The following is a 5825-nucleotide window of genomic DNA, read 5'->3' as shown; positions in this document are numbered from 1 at the left end:
GGTTGAGCAATCTGCATTCATGTGTGTATTAACACAATGCAAAGGAGGAAAGACATTAGAAAAAATCGTAGTAAAGCAATTGCTGCTGCATATATATTTGGGTAGGGTTATAATTTCCAAACAATTTAAAGTAATACATTCGACAGTGAGGAACTTCATTCATATGTGAAAAACATACAAGAGAGTTGCGAGAATTTAAGGTAAGAAAAATTGCAAAAAATAAAAAAATAAAACGATTCTACAAGCATGTTAAATGTGAAAGTTCATTACAGTACAATGAAAAAGGGGTTGCCAGAGAAAAGCTCCTTCTTTCTAAAAAGAACATGGCAGCATGGCATAGGTTTGCAATGCTGTATCTATTAAAACCACAATATTTCTTGAACAGTGTGCTTTGGACAGTCCAAAGTGAAGATGATTGACCACAATGCACAGCACCACGTTTAGTTAAAACCAAATAGCATATCAGCACAAACAACTCATACCAACTGTCCAGCACATGAACTGGGCACCGTGCAGTAATTAAGTTGGCCATGGAATCCTACCAAACCAAACTATTCTAGAGTCAAATGTGAGGCCACTTTAAAGAAGAGTGAACTCAAATTCTCCCACAATGATTTGAGCGATTGATAAAGTTATGCAGAACATGATGACTTCAAGTTACTGCTGCTGAAGGTGGTTCCACAAGCAGTTGAATCATAAGCTGTGCATGGTTTCTCCAGTTCAGCTAGATTTTTTTTGATAAAAAAAAAAAAAAGAATGACAGTGTATTATGTCGTGCTGTTCATCTAAACTTGGATTTACCTAATTGTAAGACCTGATAAAGGCTTTTTGGAAAACCTCTTTGTTAATTATAGAGTTTTCATATATTCCGTTTAACATGACTTTTTCTTTCTCTCTCTCTCTCTCTCTCTCTCTCTCTCTCTCTCTCTCTCTCTCTCTCTCTCTCTCTATATATATATATATATATATATATATATATATATATATATATATATATATATATATATATATATATATATATATATATATAATGTCCAAACATACTATATTTACTTTATACTTCATTATTATGCAGTTTTTTACTGTCCACAGTGCTGTCCCCTTTTCACCCTCGCGCGCGCGCGCTATAATCCGGCGCCATTGCAGCCGGACGCTGGCGCGCGCTCAGCGGACAAGAGATTCACTTTTTAGATATTATGTCACGTCTGGTGTTCCACGGAAGCGGCGCGTCCACACACACAGAAACCCGAGCGAGATCAGATGGCGAGACTTGACCCGTTTTTGGCCTCGGTGGCCGTCAGTCTGCCTTGGCCGAGGCGAAATAACAGCACGGCCAGACTCTCGCGTTTCAGGCGGGAAATCTGTGCGCGCGCGCCACGCCAAGGTCACGAGGCCACGGTGTGACGGCCTGTTTATTTCGGGATGGAAATAAAAAAAATATATTTATACTTCCTCATGCTCAGCGAGTGCGCATAACGGTTATGTCACCAGCCTTGGAAAGAAAGAGGGCCTCCAGTAGTCTGTGTCGTTTTCCCTTTATAGCCAGGTTTAATTTGGAGAAATTTGTTAGGTGACATTTTATATGTTAGGTGATATTTAGACACATTTTGGTTTTTTTTTCAGTTTTGAGTCACGCGCTTTGAGTGAATATAAAACCCAGTGAATATAAAAAGATTTATAGCCACATAATAAATTGAAAGTGCTGTTGTTCCAGATTGTTCCGCCAGAGGGCGAGCGTGATTGTATTTTTATTATTATTTTTTTTTGCATCGGATTCAATTGGGATTCCGGCTCTATTGACAGACTCGAATCGAATCATTCGGCTCGACAAGACAACTCTTTCCGCTTCAGACGTCCTCATAATCCCAAATAGACAAAGTTTGAGATTTTAGGAGTAGAAATTGTTGTGGGTTTTGTTTATTTAATAAAATTGTACCTACTTAACATTTTTCACATTGGATTTTAATGATATCCGGATTACTGTAAAAAAAGAAAAAGAAAAAAAGATTCCTCTTAAAACGAGTTTAAGATTTAAAAAAGTCAATTTATTATAATAACCTAAAAAACTTAATGTTAATCATCCAATGTTGATCATCCAGTGGTCAGTATGAGAGAATTGTACTCAAAACACCAAATCTTAACTGCATTAATACAAGATACACAAATTTGTCTGGTCCTATCAAGCAGACAAAAACACAAACATGATAAATGGGACATGTGGCTTTGCATGGTTACACGACATACACTGTTATCACTTAAGGTGTACTCACTGTTGTTGCTAGCTTTTTCTTATTTTTCTTTTGGCTTCTCCCATTAGGGGTCTCCACAGTGGATCATCAGTCTCCATACCCCCTTGTCCTCTACATCTGCCTTTTTCAAACCAACTGCCTGCACTTCCTCCACCACATCCATAAACCTCCTCCTTGGCCTTCCTCTTTTCCTCCTTCCTGGTGGCTTCATCCTCAGCATTCTTCTACTGATGTACCCCATGTCCCTCCTCTGCACATGTCCAAACCATCTCAATCTCGCCTCCCTCACCTTGTCACCAAAACGTCCTACATGCACTGTCCCTCCAATAAATTCATTTCTAATCCTGTGCATCCTCATCACTCCCAACGAAAACCTCAACATCTTCAGCTCTGCTACCTCCAGCTCCACCTCCTGTCTTTTACTCAATGCCACTGTCTCTAAACCATACAACATCTCAGGTCTCACCACAGTCCTATGAACTTTCTCTTTCACTTTTGCAGATACCCTTCTATTACTAATAACTCCTGCCACTCTTCTCCACCCACTCCACCCTCACATACTTCCCTGCCATGCCTGGCTTCCTCATACAATACCACAACTTTTCTCTTGACACTCTGTCGTACGCTTTTACTAGATCCACAAACCCACACTACAACTCCTTCTGACCTTCTCTATACTTCTCCATCAACATTCTCAAAGCAAATAATGCGTCTGTGGTGCTCTTCCTCGGCATGAAACCATACTGCTGCTCACAGATGGTCATCTCTTCTCTCAGCCTGGCTTCCACTACTCTTTCCCATAACTTCATGGTGTGACTGATCAACTTAAGTCCCCTGTAGTTACTGCAGGTCTGCACATCTCCCTTATTCTTAAAGATCGGTACCAGCAAACTCCTTCTCCATTCCTCAGGCATCCTCTCACCTTCCAGAATCTTGTTGAACAATCTGGTTAAAAACTCCACTGCCATCTCTCCTCTCTCTCCTTTTCTTCATTCATCAGCTTCTCAAAATACTCCCTCCATCTTCTCAACACACTCTCTTCACTAGTCAACACACTTCTATCTGCATTCTTCCCAGCTTGTTCCTTCTGCCGGTATAAATCCCTTTCTCCACCTTAAGTGTACAACTTTCCATACAGCTCCTCATATATCTTTTTCTTTGCTTTAGCCACATCCCTTTTTACCTGATGCAGCATCTCCTTGTAGTCCTACCTACTTTTCTTATCCCTCATTTTTATTCCAAATTTACTTTGTAGGCAGCAATTTGGACAATAATAACTGTATGTTGAGTTATTTTCAGAGGACAGTAAATCTACACAAAAACAAGCTACACATTGACTACTTTAAAATATATATATCCAAGTTACATTTCTATAGTATTGTCCCTTGAGAAGATCTACTAAAATGCTTGCTGAAATTTGAGGGTTGTACTCACTTTTGTGAGCTACTGTGTATATATAGGACCTGTCCAACGTTTGGAAACACAGTCTTTTATAGTTTTTAAGGCAAATGCATTTTCCTTCTGTTTATAACAAGGCACAAGGCAAAAACACACAAAATTGGACAGTAAATGACAGGAAGTTATGTAGACAGATGAGTCTAAATATGATATTTTTTTGCTCTAACAGAAGAACTTATGTAAGATAGAGAACAGGAGAGATGTTACCAGACTGCCTCACACCCACAAACATGGAGGTGGAAGTTTAATGGATAGTAAGATATACGTATATGTGGATAGCTTCATCACTTTATTCACCTCAGAGGGAAATTAACAATTTATGACTAAAAATAATGGTTTGGTGTTGCTTTGAAGCAGCGAAGGTTGGGTAAAGGGAATACTAAACCAGCATGGCTAACATTCCATAATTCAATGCCATGCAGTTTTATTTGGACAGTGGCTAATTGAAACCAACGTCACAATACAAGACAGTGACCCGAAGCATACATTCTGTCACCTGAATCAGAACTAAAACCTATTTAACTACTCTGGGATAAACTAGAGAAGAATGTCTTTGGCAAGTTTTATAAAAGGCATGGGAAAGTATTTCAGATCAATGTTTGCTGACACTAACTGGCTGCCTAAAGTGTGCAAAGCTGTTTTAATGCTAGGGGAAGATATATATGTATATACTTATATACATTCAGAGTTTACAGTGGTATTAATGCTCTCCTAGCTAACCTATCCCATCTCATTATACTATCTCAACTGGATTTGGATGGAGTGATTGTGGAGGCCAGATTATCTAATGCAGCACTCAATCACTTTGTCTTCTTGAACAAATAGCTCTCACATAACCTAGAGATGTGTTTTGGGTCACTGACCTGTAGGGAAACAAATGATGGTCCCACTAAGTGGTAGCCATGCTGGTTAAGCGTGCCCTCAATTTTGACACCAACCAAGTCACCAACAGTGTTGCCAGCAAAGCATCTCCACACCATCACACCTCCTCCTCCATTCTTTATCGTGGGAACCACACATTTAGGAACCGTCTGTTCACCCTCTGTCCTTAGTTTGCCACTGATCCATTCCATGTGTTTTTTGGCCCAAACAAATCTTCTGCGTGTTGTTCTTTCAAAGAAATAGTTTCTTTGCTGCAATTCGACCAGTAAGGCCTGACTCACACAGGCTCTTCTGAACAGTGAATGTTGGAATATGTCTGCCACTTAAACTCCAACTAATAAACTTATCCGCTGCAGCAGAGGTAGCTCTTGGTCTGCCTTTTAATGGGATGGTCGTGGAATGAGGAGAAATATTGCAGTTATTATTGCATGCAAATGTACCTATATTATTAAAGGAAATTACAGAATTAAAAATTTATCTTTAAGCAACTGTCCTTTTTGAAATCATTGGCTTAATAATTATTCTACATTACTTCAGGTTCAAAAATTTCCATACAAAAGTAAAAGGTTATGCAAGTTGTGTCATAAATCACACTTGAGTGGTGGTCATAGAATTCAGTGAGTTAAAAAACATAAGTGAAAGGAAAGCATGCTCCATGCATTATTCCATCACTGTAGATTAAAGGAACAAATGAAGCTTTTATATCTTCAGCTGACTCAGAAGATGACCTTTGGGATAAAAGCAATAACATACAGATCATATAGTATTATCTTTACTATATTTCTCTCCAGAGAACCCATAACAAAAAACATTTGTATGATAACCCTACAACCCAATATGATGGTTGTTGATATAGCACTATATTAGCTAATAAATGGAACAACATTAAATGATAGGACTTGTAAAGAATATTACAGTTAGCTAAATCCTATAAAGATTTTCACAACTCGTACTGCATCCCATGTATTTGCTTTTTTAACCGTGGTCAAAAATGTCTAATCTATCCTTTTTTGAAGGTGACAAAATGCATGAAACTGTGTGTGATGTAAGTGATGGGGATTGCTTGCCCAAGAGATCTGCACCCGGCTGTCTCCTAGCAACAAGCAGATGGTGGTGCTGCACTATAAATAACTGTGTGTATGTGTGTGTAAAGCAAAGTAGCTTACAGGGACAAGGGCCATACCTAAACATTACATAAACAAATATACTGTATATAATATGATAAGCTATACAGAG

This window comes from Silurus aristotelis, assembly GCF_946808225.1.
Source record: "Silurus aristotelis genome assembly, chromosome: 10".
NCBI classification, from domain to species: domain Eukaryota; kingdom Metazoa; phylum Chordata; class Actinopteri; order Siluriformes; family Siluridae; genus Silurus; species Silurus aristotelis.
This window is presented reverse-complemented; position numbering follows the sequence as displayed.